This window comes from Panthera tigris, chromosome A1 (assembly GCF_018350195.1).
Source record: "Panthera tigris isolate Pti1 chromosome A1, P.tigris_Pti1_mat1.1, whole genome shotgun sequence".
Lineage (NCBI taxonomy): Eukaryota > Metazoa > Chordata > Mammalia > Carnivora > Felidae > Panthera > Panthera tigris.
In genome coordinates this window covers 226,190,005-226,214,512 of record NC_056660.1, presented here as the reverse complement: position 1 = coordinate 226,214,512, position 24,508 = coordinate 226,190,005, and the positions used below count along the sequence as shown (strand labels likewise).

The following is a 24,508-nucleotide window of genomic DNA, read 5'->3' as shown; positions in this document are numbered from 1 at the left end:
AGTCCTAGGGTCTGACTCAAAGAGGAACTTTTACTATTTCCTGTAAGTTCCTGTTTTCTGCTAAACCAATTCTCGATGATGAACCCATTTTCAAGTTAAAGAATAAAATCAGCCATGGCATCCAGGCCCCGGGGCTGGACTATACCATCGCTTTTTCATAGAATCTGTGCTTGGTATTATTCATTTCATTCAACTTCTTCTATCCTTAATTCTTCAAGGTCTGAAGACCAACAGGGTAAGTACATGGACCATTGTGGTCCATTAGAAACCCTTGTCAAGTATGAATGTAGAAAATTATATATTTTTTCTAGTTCAACTCATGGTACCATCATAGTCCTTTCTTCCTTCTCCCCATATATTTCCCTCTATAAAATTCTAAGCACTTTCAATCATTTGTTCCTGCAGGTAGTTTTTTCTGTTTAGAATATCTGCCTGTTAAAAAATAAACTGCCTGGGTGGCTCAGTGGTTGAGCGTCCGACTTCGGCTCAGGTCACGATCTAGCAGTTCATGAGTTCGAGCCCCACGTCAGGCTCCCTGCTGACAGTTTAGGATCTGGGGCCTGCTTCAGATTCTGTGTCTCCCTCTCTCTGCCCCTCTCCCACTCATGCTCCCCCCACTCTCAAAAATAAATAAACTTAAAAACAAATGCGAAAAAATAAACCAAATAGAAAGAACCCCGAGAAGTTTGAAAACTACTAAGGGAAAACAGAGTTTTCTTTAAGGGTTAACGTTTCCTCAAGTTAAAACCAACACCAAAAAGGTATTTTGTACCAAAACCTACGTAAATGTAGCAGCCAACATTTGGGCAAATGTTTCTGATTTGGACTGTGGGCTCTCAAAATCCTCCTTCCCTTTGCCTACTTAATGTCCTGGTCATCTCCTTCCCCGACAGCCTCCTTGACCGTTACACAACATCTTTAGTGCTGTCTCTTGGTCTGGAATCAGACTGCACGGAGGCATCACGGATCTTCCCACAACACACACCTAACACTGCTTATCTTCCAGTTTTAAGACCTGGAACTCCGCATTAGTCAGGCACCTTTGAGCCCTCTTCTCGAGTAGGCATCGCTGATGTTGGCTCTTGGTTTTGGCTTGTCTGGTCCACTTGTAGCCAGTCGGTGTAGAGAGAATTCCTCCCCCGTGAGAATCCGATCAACCTCAGTATTTGTTCAGTTCCTCGTCCTTGAGGTCTTTAGCAAGGATCCTGGTAGGGTGGTTTAGCAAGAATGCCCCGAGCCTGGATGCCTCCCCTTAGCGATTTCTATCCGCTGACCTCTCACTCTGCTCACTGGCTATATATAAAGCGTCACTTGTCCGTGCTGCATTCGGACTTGGGCTTGATCTGTCTCCCCTATCGTGACAGTCTTGTCACCTGTCACGATAGCCTGGAATAAGGTCTTCCTTGACATTTTAACAAGCATTAAACTAATTTTTTCTTTAACTTGGGGGACAATCAAAAGAAAAATAAAGCACAGTCCTTGCCCTCAAGCAGCTGACTGCCTCGATGGGGAAATGTCTGTTTCCATACATGCAGAACAACCAACGTGAATACAGCACGGCAAGAAAGGAGTGCTGAGGACAGGATATGCGGAGTGCTGTGGTTTACTTTGATTTTGTGTCATCATCCTTGTCGTGCTTATAAATGGTTGAATAGGTCCTTATTAACATAACTCACTGTTCAGTGCATGTGAAGGTCTTAGCACGTTACAAAATGGTGTTAAAAATAGGTCCACTGATACAGAGCATGAATTTTGGCAAAAATACTATGCAGATTAGTAATGCCAATTAACACCGGAATTCTCTTAAAAGATGTTAAGTTCACGTGGCTATTAAAGAGCTATTTTGGTCAAAATGTAACTACAGGAGTCACAAGAAGAAAGAAGGATTAAATTAACATGTGTAACCATATCCTCCGCTTTGTAGGATTAAGGTGATCATAAAGTTCCAGGTCCGTCCTGAAAACGCCCAGCGCAAAGAAGGCCTGCATCTCCGCATGTCACACGACCACCGATGCCTGGATCCTCGCCGGGGACCCTGGGTGGCACATCCCCCAGAGACTGGGCTTCACAGCTACTTATCCCCATCAGTATCTCTGCCACAGCCCATCAACTCTACTTCTACTCCCCTGGCTCTCCAACTGTTTTCCACACTAACCTGGTCATTTTTTTTTTTTTTAATTGTTTTGAGGGGGGGAGGGGCAGAGAGAGCACCTCGAGCTGTCAGCACAGAGCCCGATGCGGGGCTTGACCCCGTGAACCATGAGCTCATGACCTGAGCTGAAATCAAGAGTCAGACTCTCAACCGACTGAGCCACCCAGGTGCCCCTGCTCCGCAGTCATCTGAAAACACAGACAAGGTCATGCCACTGCCATCTGCGACACCCATGACTTCCACTGCCTACAACCTAGCCTAAACTCCTATCTGTAGGTGATCTGTGCCACCTCTTTTCCAGCCTCTTCTCCCCGTCTTTCCCTGCCCCCCACGTTCCAGCCTTCCCTGACTGCTCCCCAGCCCCTGAGCATCACACTTCCCCTCTACTTGGCTTGGATCGATTCCTCGGGCCAGACTCTCTTCCCTCCTACTTTCCACCCGTCCCCAGTCCCACTGAGCCTTCCAGGTGAGGCTCAGGTGCTGAGCTCCTTGAGAGGGCATTCCCTCCCCTCCCATCGGGACCACTACTCCTTCTACAGTGTTGTTTCCATAGACAACTGTTAGTGCCTGTTTGTCGTTTATTTTTTCCACATATAAAGTTATATATAAGGCTTTATATATAGCTTTATAAAGTTAGTTATTTATATGTTTGCCTGCTCCACTAGATTACAAGTGATATGAGAGCAAGAGACTGTGTGTATGTGTGTGTGTGTGTGTGTGTGTGCGCACGCGTGCGTGTGATCAGTTAGTGTACTAGTCCAGCGCCTGACTAATATCAGGTATCTAAAAATATAAATAAATGGACCCTAAAGTGGATGAATTAAATCAGTCAGATCCTTTCGTTTTTTTTTTTGTTTTTTTTGTTTTTTTTTTTTAACTCAATGGTCTGTTTCCAACACCAAGGTGCATTTTATGGAACTCCCTTTATGGATATACCTTGGATGTATCCGTCTAAGAATTTCTCAGAGTAGTTCATACATTGTACCCACGACACCCCCTGGGCCAGAAAGTTCACTAATTAGTCAGCCACCCTGTTCCTTCCCTTGCTCCCTCTCCTCTCCATGTAAAATGTTACTTTCTTCTAACTTCACAGTGGGGCGTCCTAATTCCCCAATGCCAATGTCTACCACACAAAGCCACTTTTACTCGCCCATATGTGAAAACAGAATGGGGATATTTAACAGAGCACTGGTCTTTCTAGTTTGAAGAGTCCCGGCCTTTGAAGTATATTCTTACAGACCAGCACCCCACCTGTCCTTTGGAACACTTCATTTGGCCCTTTCCGGAAATTCTGTAATTCTATGTTGACAAGCTATGCTCAATATTCTAGTTCTGTGGCTTTCTACAGAAGTGAGGGGACATTTTCTGTTTCATTTCCAATAGCTTCTACCTGATGATTCCTATTGGGCTGAGCAGGACCTCTGGGCTGGTGTGTCCACGAGAGATTACAAGTCTCCTGTGTTGCACCACCTGTGTAGATTTAAAACACTGGTGCCCGGTGTGCCGGGATCTCCCTCCCCACCACACATTCACTAGCTCACAGTGCCCAGGCTGAAGCTACTCTGTACATCCATCCGCATGTGGATGTGTGTGTGCATGCACATGCGTGTGTAACAGGAATGCAGCCACAGCCCTGACATTTCTCATTGACAGTCATTCTTGGCGTCTGCAGTCTGAACTACTTTGCCATGTACTTCCTCCCTAGATCATTATAAAACTATGAGAGATCTTGATTTTCCACATGACTCCAAGTCCGTATGATTTCCAGGGAGCCCCATGGGTTCTGTATTTCCCTATGGATGTGCCCGTTCTTTGTTTCTTGTGCCTCCGTCAGTTCTCACGGATGACAAGGCGTTCATTAGCTCCTGCCAGGGAGCGCTCTTTATTTATAAGATAATATCCACAGCTGGGCCATTTCCACTCACACAGTAAAAGGATCGTCAAGTGTTCACACAGAGACAGGGGCTGCAAGGCAGACAGAAGTAACGATCAGAGATCAGAGTGCCAAAGCGCCCGGAGGCACCAAGGGCAGAGAACAAATACTACAGAACACAAGTTAGAAAGGGCTCTGAGTGTTGCCCGGTTGAGTTGAAACACTCTGAAAACCAGGCTTCTCAGGCTCTTAAGATTATAGTCAAGTGTTCCGGCTGGTTAGCCAGTTGCTGCCCAAGGTGGATGGGGTGTTGGTGCAAAGGACAGTTCAAAGTTCTGGTCCCTACATTGTCTTGTTTGCACGCCCCATGCACTAGGCTCCCTGGTCCTGGTTTCCGGCTATAGGTATTTCTGGCAACTCAGTTTAAACAAAGCACTGACACTAAAATCTTAAATAAATAAATTAAGCAATAAAGCACTGAAGATAAGCTGGTGACAAAGTATTCCTGACCTACATGATGCCCCCGCTTGTTATTCTAACCTGGAGAGCACGTTATGCTAAATTTCTTTCTTTTCCCAATCTAAAAACATTTGACTTTGTTGACCTAAAGCGGTTTAAGAAAAGAGGCGATTGTCTTTTTTTTTTTTTTTTTTTTAAGCAAGCTCTATATCTATCTAAGGTGGGGCTTGAACCCAGGACCTCAAGATCAAGAGCCCCATGCTCTCCAGATTGAGCCAGCCAGGGGTCCCAAGAGGTGACTGTCTCAATTAAGAGAGGATATTCTACTTCTGGATTTGCCATATCTGAACGTTGTCACCTTCAACAAACAACCTTATATGCAGAATAAAAAAGGATCGGTTCAGAAGCTCCAAAAAAGAGAAAGGAGCTACTTTATTGTTTTTTGTTTAAAGATTTTTTAAAGCAATCTCTGCACCCGATGTGGGGCTCACTCTCACAACCCCAATATCAAGAGTCACGTGCTCTATCGACCGAGCCAGCCGGGCGCCCCAGAGCTCCTTTAAATGGGTCTCAGTTCATTTCTTCTAAAGCTCCAGTAGCCGCGCTGCTGAGTTTTCTTCGCGCAACGCTCACTCCCAATGGTGGGATTTAGCACCAGAGAGGGATCTGGAGCCGAAGAAAGGAACAGAGCCCAGCACGAGAGAAAGGAAACGGCTCAGATGGGAACCTGTCAAACTTAGTAGGAGTGAGACTGAATCGTGACCATCTTACAAAGGGCGGAGAAGTCTTGTTGACGACTCCTCACAAAACGTTTTTATTCGCGCGTCCCTGTTTCCAAGAGGCCCGAGGGTTTTTGCCGTCTTTACTGGAACATGAGGGTCAAGTACACCTGACTGCTCCTCAGTGAAGCCTCTGTAATAGGCTGGTCTGGCACCAAGAAAAGCTTCTCAAACATTCACCCAACCAAGAGGCAGGCCAGTCCAACTGCAAGCCACGAGCTCTGGCCGGTATGCAACGTGATGGAAAACAAACTCTCCCACAGGGAAGAGAAAAACACTCATTCGGGATGTGAAGAAAGGGAGGACCACGGGCCGGGAACACGTGCTCCTATCTGAGTCTCTGGCTCTTGGCCTCCCCGCACGTCTGCCACGCTCTTCTGTTGCAAACGTTTTTTAAACTAAAAAAAAAAAAAACCAAAAACCCCAAAAATAAAAAAACCCTGCTTTGACGATCCCATGGCCTGGTATTTTCTCAATTCAAATATTTCACTGGATAAAATGCTCCAGTTCCTTTAGACACGGGCTCTCGTTTTTCTGTTGTTTTTGCCAAATAGACAGATGGAAAGGATGTATCGTGTTAAGAATCTAGGATGGGACACCGTGGGGTAGAAATGATGAATCAAAGCTTACGGACTGTGTTTGGCTCTCTGCGGTGCATTTTGGCCGCCCGTGTGACATGTGTCAGAGGCTGTCTGACTCTGCATGATGCCGGTTGAGGGTGGCAAAATTCGGTGTGGGACGCAAACTCACAAGGGAAGGAATGACGGCAACTGTGACACCCGAGTGAGGATGCGTTGAAATGCAAGGATGCAAATAAGGAGAGCAAGACGAGGGGGTGGGGGCGGCACCTGGGTGGCTCAGGTCATGATCTCACGGTTCATGCTTCATGCGTTCGAGCCCCACTTTCGGCTGACAGCTTGGAGCCTGCTTGGGATATTCTCTCTCCCTCCCTCTCTGCCCCTCCCCTTCACACTCTCCCTCCCTCTCCCTCCCTCTCTCTCTCTCTCTCTAAAAATAAACTGATAAACTTAACAAAATAAGAAAAGCAAGACGGCAATGAAAGAAAAACCGAAGAGCCCATTTGATGTAGGAAAGCACACAGATCTTTCCGAACTACCACAAGATAGAATGCATTTACAGTCATGAATGAACCCCCCCTCCCAGTTTTACAACCTGCATTCATCAGAAAGTGTCCAACCGGCCTTCCTCTCCCCCCCCTGACTCTCACACATTATTTATCCTGTATAGAAATAGTCACGAGGAGAGACTTGGTTTTAGAAAGCAGGACACCTGCCATCACTTTATGTGTTTATTATTATCTTTCTTAATTTAATTGTTTTCGTCTCTCCATGGATTAGCATTTTACAAACGAAATTAAGTTTTGTTTTGTTATGGAATATATATATATATATATATATATATATATATATATTTAACTTAAATCCAAGTTAGTTAGCATATAGTGCAACAATGATTTCAGGAGTAGATTCCTTAATGCCCCTTAGCCATTTAGCCCATCCCCCCCCCACCCACACACAACCCCTCCAGTAACCCTCTGTTCTCCATATTTAAGAGCCACTTATGTTTTGTTCCACTCCCTGTTTTTATATTATTTTTGCTCCCCTTCCCTTGTGTTCATCTGTTATGTGTCTTCAAGTCCTCATATGAGTGAAGTCATATGATATTTGTCTTTCTCTGACTAATTTCGCTTAGCATAATGCCCTCTAGTTCCATCCACGTAATGGCAAGATTTCATTCTTTTTGATTGCCAAGTAATACTTCACTGAATATATATACCACAGCTTCTTTATCCACATGCCATCAATGGACATTTGGGCTCTTTCCATACTGTGGCTATTGTCGATAATGCTGCTATAAACATGGGGGTGCGTGTGCCCCTTCGAAACAGCACACCTGTATCCCTTGGATAAATACCTAGTAGTGCAATTGCTGGGTCGTAGGGTAGTCCTATTTTTAATTTTTTGGAAACCTCCACACTGTTTTCCAGAGTGGCTGCACCAGTTTGCCTTCCCACCAGCAGTGCAAAAGAGATCCTCTTTCTCTGCATCCTTGCCAACATCTGTTGTTGCGTGAGTTGTTAACGTTAGCCATTCTGACAGGTGTGAGGGGTATCTCATGGTGGTTTTGATTTGTATTTCCCTGATGATGAGTGATGTTGCCGTTTTTTTCATGTGTCGGTTGGCCATCTGGATGTCTTCTTCGGAGAAGTGTCTATTCATGTCTTTTGCCCATTTCTTCACTGGATTATTTGTTTTTTGGGTGTTGAGTTTGAGAAGTTCTTTATAGATGTTGGATACTAACCCTTTATCTGACGTCGTTTGCAAATATCTTCTCCCATTCCGTCGGTTGCCTTTCGGTTTTGCTGATTGCTTCCTTCCCCGTGCAGAAGCTTTTTATTTTGATGAGGTCCCAATAGTTCATTTTTGCTTTTGTTTCCCTTGCCTCCGGAGATGTGTTGAGTAAGAAGTTGCTGTGGCCGAGGTCAAAGAGGTTTTTTGCCTGCTCTCTCCTCTAGGATTTTGATGGCTTCCTGTCTGTCTTATATTTAGGTCTTTCATCCATTTTGAGTTTATTTTTGTGTATGATGTAAGAAAGTGGTCCAGGTTCATTCTTCTGCATGTCGCTGTCCAGTTTTCCCAGCACCACTTGCTGAAGAGATTGTCTTTATTCCATTGGATATTCTTTCCTGTTTTGTCAAAGATTAGTCGGCCATACGTTTGTGGGTCCATTTCTGGGTTCTCTACTCTGTTCCATTGATCTGAGTGTCTGTTTTTGTGCCAGCACCATACTGTCTTGATGATTACAGCTTTGTAATACAGCTTGAAGTCCGACTTTATGTGTTTAGATTCACAAATGCAAAGAATCAAAAGGTTGCTTATTTCCTCAGGGTATTTCGTCCAGCGAGTCGTTCCTGGGTAGACGCCAGGTCTCAAACGTGGCTACCCAACGTGTAATGCCCAAGTTCAGCCTAGATCAGCTTTGCCTGGAGAGGGGTGTCATCCACACTCCCATCACAAGGAATAAAGCTTGTTATAATAACAGTAGCAAACTTTATTTAAAAGCAGATGCAGGAGGAGTAAGATTTAAAGAAGCCTATAGCTGGATACACTTTGTTACCTATTCCATGAGCCTGCCATCGTGGTCATGATTCATTATGCATCCTGATGAAACCTTAAGCTCTTTCCCCTCAACTACTTGATTTCACCTGGAAGCCTGGGTTTGCCTGTACTCCACAGTTACGTCAGTATTGCTCTCCAGCAGAACCACGTAGGGGAGAAAGTTGGCCCCCTCCCACCATCCACCCCTCCTTGAGCCCTTTTTTTTTTTTTTTTTAAATGAGGCAGAAACAGAAAAAGGATCCCATTCATGCAACTAGTTACATCTTAGCAAACTGGCTTCATACTCCCCCTAGTTTCATAGCTGTCCCTTTTCGAATGGGAATGGAGCGATTCTGCCCTGGTTTCTTTCACCCAGAAATAAAAAGTCTCACTGAAATGCTGTCATTCTGGTCTAGGACTTGTTGAAATATGCCCACGATAGACAGTTAGCTGAGGATCCTTCAGCAAAGGTCCTAGCAAAGAACTTGGATTTAATTGCTTCTGCAGAGATACTTTCAAAAAGGGCTGATTTTTAAAAATCCGAAGTACCTTATTCTAAAACCAGACAAGTTTCTGGAGGTTTTAACATGGCGACTGAAGGTAGTTTTACTACAAAGCTCAACTGTGAATAGGGAATTATCGTATTATGCTTTCTCTCTTTTGGATAACATGTGACTAAACACTGAGGAAAGACATTCTGGCAGGAAACAGACTGATACACAAGTCAATGTGTCCACATCTTATATGGCACCATATTGCTGGAATGCAGCCAGGAATCTCTGAGGGAACGAGCGCTCCCTAGGAGGTCCAGCATTTATGCAACAAGGTCCTCCCTGCAATACAAACTATTCTAAGGTTACAGTGTAATTCTTGGTCACCTTCATTTTAGTATGCTTATTTTTGCCATAAAGAGAGTCACTTTTCCATGTGTAGTCTCAATAACTTCCTGTAAGTGGGTCAAAATAAACTAAACCCAATCTCTAAAAACGGTCGCAACTCATTAGAGAACATCCCTGGGAGATACAGGGCCAAATATTTTGGACCAATGTGCTATAAATTGAGAACACTTTACTCCTATAGAGACAGTTAAGACGGGGGAGATCCAGCAGTCTGCAAATAAGCTTTCTGTAAAGTTTTAGGCCAGTTTTTACATTTGGTTGTAAATACGGCAAAATGTCTACACAACAGTGATAAACAACAAACTCTCCAAATAAGAACGAACTTCAATTCTAACCACAGATTTTACGTTAGCCTCCTTTAAGTAGTGTTTCTTTAGTTTGGAGATGAAACAAGAATGTCCTGTGTGTCATCATATAAGGAAATTGTCCTAAAGTTTAATGGGCTTTCTGTGCAATTTGGTGATTATTTTGTTAAAGAAAAAAGTTATTCTGACACTTGTTAAAACAGTGAGGCAGATTTACTCAGGGCTATTAGAGTAGGGGGTCAACACTATACAGTGGCGATAGAGAGAACAAGTTCAACTGTGAAGACGGCAAGGACAAGTGGAGCTTCACAGCCAATGAGCAGAGTGGGGGGGGGGGGTCTGTGGATGACATCAAGGGTGGGGAGAGTCTTGCTAAAGGCAGGTCAGGCACTTACCTACAGCCAGGGTGGGGAATGAGGAATGTGACAGATTTCCTGGGTGATCACGTATCAAGGGTGGGGGAGTCTCTCTAAACGGACATAGCAGGATTCTTGCAAAGGGCAGGCGAGGCAAGAACGGGCATGGAAGGCCAGGGTCAAGGTCTAGGTTGCGAAGAGGGCTACCCACAATTTGGTTAAGGGGACAATCATCGTCAGTTTCTACCGTGCAAAAAGTTTACGTTATTAAACTTTAAAAGCATGCCAAGACCTTGTGAGAGTCAACGTCAAGAGAATAATAGATTTATGGGTTTGTAGAGACACTCCGAGTTAATTCTGAGCATATGCCTCTATTACTAATCCCTGGGGGATAATAATCCAGCAAAACCTCCATCTCCAATCAACACTAATAAACTCAAAGGTCATAGCTGCTTCAGAATGAGGCCCATCTGGTCGGAAGCACCTCTGTTAATTGGCCACAAAGACAGAGCATGTTATCACCTCCCTTAGAATTTCGGTAACAGCTCTTATACTCTGAAAATGCAATGGCATAAAATAGCCCATATTATAGAGGAAGCACCGAGGATGGAAAATCACCACACATAAAAACTCTGTGACGGGTTCCGGTTATGAGTTAACACTAATCGTTTCTGGTAATTAGGGCTTATAGTTGCTATAAGCGAGGTCTTTCAAGCATTTGGAACGGCATGAATGTGTCATCCTTCCAGTGACCATACCAAATAAAAACATAAGCATTCATTAAGCAGAAATTCCACATTTTCAGGGAGAAAGGAGCCCAATACAATAAAAACTACCGTTACTGAAAAGTAATGTGATAACTAAAGAAAGCACGGAGACTCTAACTGGAGTCTTTAATTTCTACTGCATGGCATCCATGTAGCTATGGCAACAGCAGACCCAGATAAATGAGTGAAAAAAGAATCCTTTACATTAAGGCTCTATGATGTTGAATTTTAATTTCCTTTAGGAAATGACTAACATTAGATCAGTGGGTTTTTTTCCATCAAAACAAAGTCAAGTCTGCTACGGAGCAGCATTTGACCTGTACAAATAAACAATTCAGAAATAAAGTTATATTTTCCGCAAATTCTTGTCAACACTCTCAGGGGTGACGTTTCATTTTCTGCAGAGGAGCAGACATTTCACACGATCCCGTTCTGCCTCCTACCTGACGTGGCACTCAAACCAGTAGTGGACTTTATGAAAACACCAGACCTGGGCTGTCCAGTGCAATAACCACTGGCCATACGCGGCCACTTGAGTATTTGATACGTGACCAGTGTGAAGACAGACGTAAAATACGTGTAAGATACACGTTGGATTTTGAAGACTTAACACCAAAAAAAGAAAAAAAAAAGAGCAAACCTCTCACTGATCATTTTATTTTGATTACATGTTGAAATGACGGCATTTTAGGTACAAGAGGTTGAGTGAAATATACAAAAATTATTTGCACTAATTTATACTTTTTACCTTTTAAATGGTAGGGCTACGAGATAATTTCGAATTTCACACGTGGCTCATATTCTGTTTGTGTTGGGCAGTGCTGCCTTCGACAATTCTTTGGGAGAGGCTGTTTTTTGTAACCATCTGAACAAAATGAATATTTCACACTTCAGAAATAGCACACCAGCAGAATCACGTAATGACCGTACAATGGGCCCATCTGCTCTGCTACTGATTTAACTCTGTTATATAATCTTTTTACTGTATGTAAAAAGGTAGCGGCCTTCCATTTTTTCCCCCCGACACACAGCACGTATTCAGAAGCAATGCTAACCACAATAGTCAAAACTCTGCTAATAAACAACAGAAATTTCAGGCCCACGAATCTGCAAGTCCAAGAAATACACGAAGACCACTTTTGCCCTCTTCCTGTGCCTTAAGTATCTGCCATGAAATACCACTAATACTGTATTCATTCGAGGCTATCTGGGCTTAGTGATATTAAGTACATTGTTATGAAATTTTACAACACTAAATGAAACCAAATTTCCAACCACGCTTCTGACATTGACGATATTTGTTGCAAAGGGGCAAAGTATGAACTTCAGAGATTACAGCTAATAGTCGCCTGGGCAGTCAGAGAGCTGAATCTGTACTGTTTTATGGTTTTTGTTATAAGAAAACAACTTTAGTTGACTTACTGCATTGGTCCTAAGTGCTCTGAGCTGTGATTCATTCAAATGTCAGTGTGTGTATCTCCCAGAATAGCAGGAAATAACAACAACAGCAATTAAAAAGTAAAATCATTTGGGGCACCTGGGGAGCTCAGTCAGTTAAGGTCCCAACTCTTGGTTTCGGCTCGGGTCAGGATCTCATGGTTTCGTGAGTTTGAGCCCCACATCAGGCTCTGCGCTGCTGGCTTGGGATTCTCTCTCTCTCTCTCTCTCTCTGCCCCTCCCCCTCTGACGCTGTCTCTGTGTTTCTCAAAAGAAATAAACTTAAAAAATTTTTTTAAATAATTCAAAAAAGAAGAGAAATGCTGTCCACGAAATGAACCGTTTCTAACATCACGTGGCAAGAAAGCAATCGTAGCATGGAGTTGGAGTGCAAGATCCTCCTACAAATCACTCAGTAACTGCAGGACCCAGAGAGAAACAGTGGGTTCTTCCCAAGCCAACTAGATCAAAACTAACAAATGGCTTTCAAGTGCAGAGGCTCTGACGCATAAGAGGTCACTTCCACATTTAAACTTTCCCTTCTTCCTGTGGTGCCGTCGCCCAGATCAACAGGCAGCAGAACAGAAACCACTGAACAAGTAGGTGGTAGCAAGAATATCATACACTGACGAAGAGCCTGCAGGAAAACACATCTCTGTTACATTTTCTCCACAAATACAAAGGCTAAAACAATCTATTTTCAGCAGGACCATCCTTCCTAAAAGAGAAAAAAAAAAAAACAAACCCAAAAAACAGGTTCTGATGAAATATAAATATGAAAAAATTAAAAAGTGACAGGAAAATGATTTTTCTCCAGATTTCTTTTTGTTTTTTTAATGTTTATTTATTTTTGAGAGAGAGAGACAGACACAGAGACAGAGAGCGAGACAGAGCGTGAACAGGGGAGGGGTAGAGAGAGAGGGAGACACAGAATCCGAAGCAGGCTCCAGGCTCTGAGCAGTCAGCACAGAGCCTGGCTCGGGGCTCGAACTCACAGACCGTGAGATCATGACCTGAGCCGAAGTTGGATGCTTAACTGACTGAGTCGCCCAGGAGCCCCATCAGATTTCTTACTGGGGTGGGGAGAGAATCAGAGCCGGCTAGACATAGCCTAGAGATGGTTTGCTGTTCAGCAATCCAAACCCAAACTGGACTAGAAGCCCTACGGGGCAATCATGACTGGGCAATTCGTCCAAGAGTGCCAATATTAAAAATGGTCTCTTTTTAGTGTTAAAATTGAGCTGCATTTGAATTAGGAGGGGAATGATAATGCACGTCTGTGGTCATGGAATCTAAAACACAACAGCCCAGTGTGCCACAGAAACCAAAACACCCTCAATATTAGCTCATGGAATGAGAACAGCCATGTGACGTTGCCCATTAAAAAATAAACAGTCCTTTCCAAACAATGCCAGCTAATAAATATAAAGTCCTGCAGTTTGTGAGATCATGTAACCAATTAATATGAGAGATTGCTATACTCCTGGATCCTGATATGTTGCAAAAGGGTCCCCAGCTTTCAAGAATGAGGTCCCAAGTCCAAAGTCTATACTAAATTACCAATGTTACAGCCTGAGAAGGTGGCCCTGCATGCTTTCATTTTCTGCCTGGCCCCTCTCTTGAGCCCAGCCCGTCAGCTCAACTCGGTGACCCACGGCCACGGTCACACACCCTGCAAGGTGAACAATGTCATTCTCAACTCTGTGAAAATGACTTTGAAGGACAAACGTGGTCACGAACAGTACGGTTTTGCACAGTGAAAAATGCTTTGAGACCTACCGATGAAAAGCATAGGAATATGACCCGTTCGTAACCGACAGATCGACGGTCGCCTAATTATTCCTGTTTTTCTAAAACCTGAACAAGGCAGCAATGAAAACAAACAAACTAATGGTCATCGAGCCAAATATTCAGGAGTAGCTGCTTTCCTCATTTGGCTTCCATACGGAGTCTTTTCAAAAGGCAGATGAGGCCACAAGCAACTGGGCCAACAGCCAACTGTCTTGTAGCTTGGCCAAAAATGTGGAAGTAGATATGCCGGGACAGACATTCTAATTACTCAGCTATTCCATGGCCTATCAAGACCCTTTGTACGATTACACATCTGCTTCTGTTTCCATCTCCACTTTTCAGGGCTCTTACAGACACATCTTAGTTCCACAGAGAAAGCCGCAATCTATGGAACTGATAAAAATGGCAATGAGCTGACTCACCTTAACCGGCCATGCAGAATCTCTTAAGGAAAGAAGCTCCCCACTCAAAAATCACCCTCTACACTGTCCACCCACAAGGGCTCACAGAACCGTGCGTGCGTCTTTTTTCTCTATGATGCTAGATCCTTAAGAGATGAAAGCGCACATACCAGTGACATCAGGTTATTTAGCCTCTATGAAGAAAACATTAACCACAGATCCAATAAATAAGGGACCTACCTGATTTTCCAAAAAATATCTAAACAGGTATCAGACGTTAAGACACCAAAGCTACTTTTCCAGACTAATGCATGGCTAACCTGATAATAAACACAGCATGTTTAGCTAAGCAAATAAAGTAAGCCAAGGGATAAAGTACACACCGATGTGTGTTTTTCCACACTCCTGTGTATTATATCTTCTTGACAAACCACTCAGATCATGACGAATTGATAGGAGCTGTATCAGGTAGAATGAACACCCCACACTGGATTAAGTCTGTTCTGCTGTGTATCTGGATTTGGTCTCCCTAAGTAAAAAACAAGAGTAGATGACGACAAACCCACTCTCTACCATATTTCGTCAACTTATGGATTCACGGGCTGCTTCAGATTCTGTGTCTCTTCTCTCCCTGCCCCTCTACCGCTCATGCTCGGTCTCTCTCAAAAATAAATAAACATTAAAACTTAAAAAATATATAATTTCATCAGTAAATGCTCCGTAAGTGTTAACTTTTATTACAGTCTTATTCAGCAATGATAATGTAGCTGGAGGTCTACACGAACATTCGAATTTTTGAGTGTTGCTCATTAAGAGAGTAGATTTTGCCATTAATTCTTTAAAAAAAAATTTTTTTTAATGTTCATTTTATTTTTGAGAGAGAAGGGGAGACAAAGCGTGAGCCGGGGAGGGGCACAGAGAGACGGAGACACAGAATTGGGAGCAGGCTCCAGGCTCTGGGCTGTCAGCATAGAGTCTGACGCGGGGCTTGAACCCATGAACTGTAAGATCATGACCTGGGCTGAAGTCAAACATTAAACCGACTGCGCCACCTAGGTGCCCCTATTCTCATTATTTCTTAAAATTAAATTTAAAAATGCTTACGCTTCACGGGAAAATTGTGACATCAATCAAAATCACCCATGTGTTATCGCTTTATCCATATTCAGACCAACATCCATGTTCTTCTCTGCTTCCTGGGCACACAGCTAAACTACGTTTCTCAATCTCCTCTGAAATCGGGTGGGGCCATGTGACCAATTCTAGCCAATAAAATGTGAGAGGAGTAATGAATGTAATGAAGCCGATGGAACGTGCGAGAAGGTCTGGTTCCTAAGAACTCCTGAGCAAATATTCTTTTGCCTTACCCGCCACCTGGATGCTGAAAATCAGGGAAGAACTTAGAAGCCCTAGAAGCAGATGGATCTATTCTATAGGATTAGGAACCTAGATTCCTGATCTGCACGGAGCAGAGCCACCTCCCTCCTGGATATGGTCTGTGGCACAAACAAGAACGAAACTTTTACAAGCTAAGTGACTGGGATGTCATCATTGTTGTGGGCTCAGGCAGTGAGCAGACCCCAATCTGTCCTTTTTCCTTCCTGAAGACATGGCTCTAGCATATTTTAGTAACAATAATAACTAATACTTTTACCGCGTGCCAAATACTACTCTAAGTGCTTTACGTGTATTAGTTCTTTAAATTCTCTCAACAGCTCTATAGTCAGGTAGTTTTTCAGCTAAGGAAAGCGAAACACCAAGATTTCAATAGTTTAAGGACAGCCAAGGTAAGTTGATGAACAGGTGCAAATGGTAGTCTAGCCCGAGAGTTGGCGTTCTCAACAGCTAGTCTGCACTGCCTTTTTAATAAAAATGCAACATAGCGCACATACACCATGGGGATTATTCACCCGGGTGTTGTGTAAGGCCCGTCCAGGCATACGTAGTTGAGGAAGAAGGTTGGTTGTCAGGAAAGGTCCTCTCAGCTCCCTTTTGTATCTCATCCCACTTCCCAGGCCTCCCAATTGAAGGATCCCACCTGGCACGGTCCATAAATTCTCGGACCTTTGTTTTAACTCTCCTTATATGAGAATGTCTCTGGGTCTAAGACCTCTTTTTCTTGGCATCCTGCTCACTGAGAGTTGATCACTGTGCAGTTTGATGCCTTACGCAAGGTCCTCCTTCTCTCAGGTTACCTTTTTATTATAATGGATGTTTGAACAGAGGCCTTCAAGAGACAGGGCCGTCATCTGAAATGGCCATTGACTGCTGGCAGTTTCCAAATGTCTCCAGGGAGGTGAAGGAGCCATGTCTGTTTTTGTCTGGGTAACGGGCAGTCCTTGGCAAACTTCAGATCACAGCATGTGGGTACCCCCTCTAGCACAGGACAAATCACATTAACTTCAAACTATAAAATACGTCCCCCTGTTTCGGGCATGTCTGCAACAGGACATTTTTAGCACTGCTATCTCTTTGATGCTATTTAGAAAAAGCAATCATGGTAATCTTACCACACAATTGGACATAAAACTGGCCATGACACGTTGGCTTGGATACTACCCAAGGATATCTTACAATTAAAAACAAGCCTGTCTTTAATGCAGTTCTTTGGGCCATACTATATGGCCACCAGGAATATGCCCTCTTATAAGGATCTGATTATATGGAAAATTTACCTGTGAAAATATTTCATGACCTAAACTCCAGCCATGCTGTAGGAAAATATCCGTTTATCCAAATAAGGCACATCCCTGCACTGTATCCAAATCAGGGGTAAAAGAACAAGCAAATGACTCTGCCCAAGTCAAATGTCCCTGTCTTTAAGGTCTGGATTACCCAAGGGAATTCCTTGTAGGACAATCATTCAAAAGAAAGAATTTCAAAGCATGCACCTTTACTAAAGTTTTAGTTAATTGGTGACTCTTTTTTATTTTAATTTTTTTTTTTTAATTTACTTTTGAGACAAGGAGAGACAGAGTGTCAGCCGGGGAGGAGTAGAGAGAGGAGGAGACACAGAATCCAAAGCAGGCTCCGGGCTCCGAGCTGTCAGCACAGAGCCCGACACGGGGCTCGAACCCATGAACTGTGAGATCATGACCTGAGCCTCAGTCGGATGCTTAACCGACTGAGCCACTCAGGTGCCCCTTGAGGACTCTTACTGTACATTATGAAGAAGAGAAATAGAATCTAGAAGAACTTATTTAGTATCAGGCTCTACACTGAGCACCAACACATGTTTTGTCTAGTTAAACATTCACTATGACCCTATGAAATATGTTTTACTCCCAGCCCTATACAGAGAAGTCAGGCTGGGAGAAGCCGAGTGAGTTAAGCAGGGTCACATCCTTAGTAAGTGGCAAAGCCAGTATTTGCACTCAGGTGAATTCTTCAGTATTTCGAAACACCACCATACTGTGTATAACACCCGAAGCACCTATATTGATATGCAGCTTCCTGAAGTTCTTCTGTTCTCCTTTCTCGATCTTGGTGGTCAGATGTCTAGAAATAACCCAGTCAAACCACCCAAAACTAAACAGACCATACGGTTAGAATTCAGCGTCTAACTGGAAAATGCCAAAGTTCTACAAATAATACTGCCTTCTCTCTGCGATACAAGAGAAAAGTGTCGAGTCTCTGCTTTATAAATAAACGACCAAATGCTCAGGAAGACCGTATTTGGGCATGTCGCCTGCTCTCGTGCAGCAAATCGACAGGAACGTGGTCTAGAATCCACTCCTGCCAGGCTAGGGCTGGGCAACCATTAGGCACCACGTGTGTCTCTCTCGAGCTGGTCTTTGAAAGAATCTCCTCGAGAAATCGAATCGCATAAAAAAGAGTTGTTGCGTGTTTCCTCTGTTTTGGGCGGAGATCGGAGGCAAATGCAAGCTGCGTTCCTGCCCTCAGGATATATGAAAGAGGAAATACTGAAGTTAAGTACTGTTGTCTTCATCAAAGTTCGTGAATTCGCTCCAAGTTAAATTAGTAACTTCAGGAAAACATCCACTTAGCCTCTAAAATGACCCTTCGCGATCTCAGCACCATGTTACATACTGCAGGAAATAATTAATGCTTGATGTCTGGTCCTGGTTTTGCAATATTTGGAAAAGGCATCTGTCTATTCTTTTTTTTTTTTTTTCAACTTTTATTTATTTTTGGGACAGAGAAAGACAGAGCATGAACGGGGGAGGGGCAGAGAGAGAGGGAGACACAGAATCGGAAACAGGCTCCAGGCTCCGAGCGATCAGCCCAGAGCCTGACGCAGGGCTCGAACTCACGGACCGCGAGATCGTGACCTGCCTGAAGTCGGACGCTTAACCGACTGCGCCACCCAGGCGCCCCCATCTGTCTATTCTTTACCCGTAAAATGGACGGGAGGATGAATTAACGTCAGGGAAGTAGTGTCTTAGGTTGAAAAACACCTTGTTAAATGCCACATGAAATCACCCTGCCAGACCGAAGGCATCCTTAAGAATAACTGTTAAGCAAGTTTTTAAAAACGGGTGTAGGAAGAAGCAAAACTGTCAGGCAGGAGTTCTCTGTAGGCGAGGCTGCCCTTCGAAACCTTTTGTACCTGGGCACGTAGGGCAACTGTGTGTTCCTAACAGGGTGCCATATCACACTGAGGACACGTTACTTGTGGCTAGCCCCCCGTGTGGGCACTGCCCTGTGCCTGGTTACACACACCCACACAGGCCGGAAAAACTGAAGGTGGGGACCACACGAATAGGAAAGTGATGAACGAACTGAGTGAAGAGGCCAAATCAAGCACATCCAGGGGGCCCGTGGGGCAAGAAGTGGCCGGAAGATATTCCCTCGTGGCTTGGGATATTTAAATGTTGCGGGCTAGGGAGTGCGAGTGTGTGCGCGGGGAGAGGGGCGTCTACAACGTTCGGGATAAAAAAGCACCCTTGCTAACCTAAAACTAACTTGGTCCTAATGGACAGTTCACGGCAACGCAAATGCAAACACGTTAGCAAAGGGCTGTTGAAGAGCCCAGGGTTGTGGGTCTGTTTTCCCAAACTGCATCCCCAACTGACTGTTTTCACAGGCACGGTCCTGGAAGGAGAGCCCTGAAGCTGGCCCTGCCTATAAGACAGTGAACTTGGTTCATCACTTTACCCTACATCTAGCCTGGCTCTTGGCATTCGGAAGGCACCAGCGCCCCCTCCCCACCCCGTTTGCCCAGGACCCCCCTGGTTTAGCACTGAAAGTCCTGTCCTGGATCGCTAGAAATGCCTCGGTCTTGGGCAGACTGGGTCAGTCGGCTACTCTAAAGGTATCTCACGTTGGATCTTTTTTTCTGCCTTCATAGAGAGGTGGTTCAATTTGTTCTCCTTATTCTTTCCAAGGACAACACTTTTTAGGCGAAGTAACGGTTTTCTGATAAGCAGAATACTGAAACTATAGTTTCGAATATTCCACACGCTGCTCCACACGGAAAGTGACAAATCCGAATGTGTAAAACTGATTTTAAAGTCATATAAGGCAATCTCTTGTGCATTTCTTTTACATTAAGATACACTATTTCATAATTTATCTGACGGTGCATTTAAAAGCAATATTCTTTCAACTGAAATTTGCACAAAGCTTTACAAGTTGTAGTTTGAGAGAACTTTTAACTCTGGGAAGCCACTCAGCTGGGCTGTGGCCCCCCCATGTGGCTCTGTGTCACTGGGGGGGGAGGTTGCGGGGAGGGGACAAGGCAGATACCGACAAAACCCAAGACTAACCCCCAACCTCCAGGCTCCCCTTACCAATACTTGACCCCTCCCCTTCTCCATTTTCCCTCAAGAAATGCCAACCTCCCCGAGCTGTTTCTCTTGCTCTCTCGAGGGAGAAGCAAACGCCCAAGGACAAATCAGACCACAGCTTCCTCCACAGGTCAGACCACAACCTGGCCTAACACCGGGAATGCTTCACCAGGCGTCTGTCTCTACAGGGTCGTCTGTGACCCCAGGCTGCCAGCCGGATGGTGTTCTTCCACTCAGGTTACTACTTCCGGATTCTGGAGCCACAATGTGAGGCTGCCTGGGTTTTCCCGGTGATAATTTGCTAACTGTGAAAAGTCACAGAACCCTATTTCTTTCGGTGGGTGTTTATATACGCTCACCGTTTACAAAATCAGGGATCCAAAAAAAAAAAAAAATTTATTTAAAAAAAAGGTTTCAATCCCGAAGCAATATTCCCACTTGAACGCCGCACAGGCCTTTCCTCTAGAGCTGGGGCAGGGAGGATGGGACAAGGACAGTTCCCACTGGACAGTTCCTGGCCGGACCGCATGGAAGCCTGGCTTTCCACTAGGCAGGGCTGTGACGCCCAACTCAGAGGCCTCCGAGAGTGGAGGCTCCAGAAGGAAGGGTGTGGAAACTATCTAGTTCCATTAGCCATTTTCATTATTATTATTTTCACCTCTCTTAATTAAGTCACTAAGTGTCTCACAAAAAAACGACTTTCCTTGCTTGTCACATCTCCTCGCTAATAGTTGAGCTCATTTACTCCTGGCTCAAGGCGCTAGGTATATGCTAAGATGTGCCTCTAACACATTTCCAGGATCCCCTTTTCCCATGCAGAATGCAGCCACAATATTTACAGCCACGATTCCCATGTAGTAAGGAGTCCCTGGTCCAATGCCCTGCATAACTTTTAAGGAACAAAGCTTAGTCCCATGTAAAAGATAGTTTGCTTTTAAAACTTACCCTGAATTTTGAAGGAGAAAAAAATCCTTGCCCAGCAAAGCATCCAATTCTCTACCAGAACTTCCCAACAGCTCATAATACCAACAGGGCACAGCCCTACGAAACATTACAGTGAGAGCTGTTGGCAGTTCCCTTCCAGGAAGAGTCAGTTTTAGATCAAGAACCTCCAGATACAGGTTTTTTTTGAGATTTTCTGGTCTGAAAATCATACTAAGAAACCAGTCTTTAAGCAGTTACCTTTCCAAAATAGGACAGAATTAAAAAACTAAAAGTGAACAAAAACTATTTAAAAGTTATTAAAAGGGTGCTGTCACAGATATAAATGTATTATCTCGGTGGAAATTTTGATAGCTTTCCACGTGTAAATAAATATTATTTCCACTACTGTGCTTTGTTATAAGGTCCCCAAAATAGTTGCAATGAGATAAAAACAATATTTCTAGATCATAAATGAGCCAGGGGTGCCTGGGTGGCTCAGCCAGGTAAGCATCCACCTTCGGCTCAGGTCATGATCCATGGTTTGTGAGTTTAAGCCCTGCATCTGGCTCTGTGCTGACAGCTCGGAGCCTGGAGCCTGTTTCGGATTCTGTGTCTTCCTCTCTCTCTGCCCCTCCCTCACTCACACTCTGGCTCTCTCTTGAAAATAAACAAACATTTAAGACATTATTAAAAAAATAAAAAATAAACAAGCCATATCCTTTCCAAAAAATTCAATAACAAAAGCCAACTGTCAAATTGCTAGTTAATGGTTCTAGGGGTAGTTCCATGCAGGGGAAAAGTCAAAATAAAAACAGATTATATTAAGTAAATAAGTGGATTTGTGGAAGTATTCTAGTCATCTAGAAAACACAGCATAAGAATGAAAAACAAATTTTAATCGATTTATTTAAAACTGGTGCAAGAGGAGTTGGAGGCAGTAAGATTCCAACAAAGGTTAAAGTGAATCTTAATTACTATTCATGCTTTAGGTTCCCAGCTTTAAAATGAGGATAAGGATGCGTTCCACCAGGAGAGCAATGAAAAATTTGGACTATAAGATACTGAAAACACACCGACACCTACCTAACTTTTCTGAAAGGAGAAATATAACTAGTTAAGATTACTTTCAACGGGTGCGCCTGGGTGGCTCAGTCGTTAAGCACCTGACCTCAGCTCAGGTCATGATCTCTCGGTTCAGGAGTTCAAGCCTGGCACTTTTAGTGCGGACCCTGCTTTGGGATTCTCTCTCTGCCCCACCCCTGCTTTCACTCATTCTGTCCGTCTCAAAATAAATGAAGATTACCTTCAGCCTACCTTCCAAATGACAAACTATGTCTAGCTACAACCGAATGGGCAAGTAGCCAAACAATTTCTTAATGCTTCCAACCCTGATGCAATCACACTACTGCTTTGGTGGGCCCTTAGCTGGCCATCTTGATGGAGAGGCTTCACTAACCTGCCCTCTTATTCCTGTGTCTCTGATGGATCATTCTGGCAGCAAGCAGAAAACCCGTGAGGCCAGTCAGTGGCTTTCCTCTCACTCATGTTAAGGCTGGTGATAGATTGTATCTTCAGATGTCCTCCAGGCAGGTAAATACTCATCCATTCTTTTTTTTTTTTTTTTTCAGTGCTTATTTATTTATTTTTGAGAAAGACAGAAAGCACATGAGAGTTGAGGAACAGACAGAAAAGGACAGAGAATCCCAAACAGATGCCACACTGTCAGCACAGAGCCCGACGAACCCATGAACTGTGAGATCATGACCTGAACCCATGAACTTGAACCCATGAACTGTGAGATCATGACCTGAGCCGAAATCAAGAGTCAAACGCTTAACCGAATGAGCCACCAGGCGCCCCACTCATTCCGTCCTTTTTTTTCCAATTTTTTTTTTTTTTTTAAGTTCGTTCATCTTTGAGAGAGAAAGAGAGACAGAGCATTAGCAGGGGAGGGCAGTGAGAGAGGAAGACACAGAATCCGAAGCAGGGTCCAAGCTGTCAGCACACAGCCCGATGTGGGGCTCAAACCCACAAACCGTGAGATCATGACCTGAGCTGAGTGAGGCTGGATGCTTAACTGACTGAGCCACCCAGGCACTGCCAGTCATTACATTCTTAAATCAGAGCGTAGCCATATACGTCAGAAGTCCTACGAGAGAAGAAACATTGGCTTGACAAGCTTATTAAAAGTGAGGACTCTGTCTTGATATTCTGATACCCTGGGCTCTCTAATTTATAATCATCTTTTTTTTTTAATGTTTATTTATTTTTGAGACAGAGAGAGACAGAGCATGAACAGGGGAGGGGCAGAGAGAGAGGGAGACACAGAATCTGAAACAGGCTCCAGGCTCTGAGCTGCCAGCACAGAGCCCGACGCGGGGCTCAAACTCACGGACTGCGAGATCGTGACCTGAGCCGAAGTCGGCCGCTTAACCGACTGCTGGGCTCTCTAATTTAGCTCAGGTCTTGAAGGGGGTTCATTCGAACCAAGCTCTCACCTACTAACTTGGACAGCTTTCCAAGCTGTTAGAAATACCAATCTTTAGAACCAAACTGTAGCAAGGGAGGCTGAAACAAGACTTTTGCTCGCTCCTTCCCTGGCCTGATATATACATGGTCCCAGGACTGAGCCCCAAGGCCATAGGGGTAAGAAAGGGTGAGGACTACACTGAAGATCAGGATGGAAAAGGCTGCTGCACAACTTTAAGAGAAAGAGGCTTTTCTTCGGCAGAGACTTTTCACAGCAGCGCAGATATTACCCTTTGGGGACTGGCCTGTGTTGGGCCCAAGAGGGATGAGCAGAACTGACCTGAGGCCCTACCCCGTTTACGCAGGGTCTAGAGTAGCAAGCCCTCCCTACATGTCATAGACTATTATCATTACTATTGCTAATTACAGTAAAGTAAATTCTTAAAGTAAATTTACCGTAAAGTAAATTCTTAAAGCACAGAATTCCAGTGAGCTTAGGGTACAGAGAGAAAAGGACTCTGTTCAGGGAAAACCGTGTATACTGCTGACTTACTAGGGGATTTCTGGAGATTCTTAAAAAAGGTAAAGGTCTACTGTGCGGTCATGGGCAAGTCACTTCCCCTCTCTGTGCCTTAGTTTCCTCATTTGGAAAAAGCGAATCATAACAATAGCTGCTTCATAGCATCAGTTAGCAGATTAATGAGTTAATATCTGCAAAGGACTTAGGGCAGTTACCTGGAACACAGTCAGGGCTGTATCACTTGTCGGTGATTTTACCGTCGTTGAGACAGAGAAAAGCACTGTTCTCAAATAAGTCAGCCGAGGTAGGAAAGAAAAGCCTACTGACTTCACTAACATTAATGAATCAAGTAGTTTTAATCATTACTTTTGCTGCTAGTGCAACTGAGTGCAATTTTTATGGTCATATCTTTACAAGGTTTTTAAAAGCATAGATATAATTCTGGATTTCTACAGAGTTGGTAAAATGTTAAGATGCTTCCATATATATATATATATATATATAAAT

General features: G+C 43.9%; 1 protein-coding gene across 1 annotated transcript in view; it reads right to left on the bottom strand.

Moving 5' to 3' along the window:
* The window catches only part of ANKH (ANKH inorganic pyrophosphate transport regulator), a 136,506-nt gene that overhangs the window by 86,033 nt on the left and 25,965 nt on the right, over nucleotides 1-24,508 (bottom strand). The window lies entirely within an intron of this gene.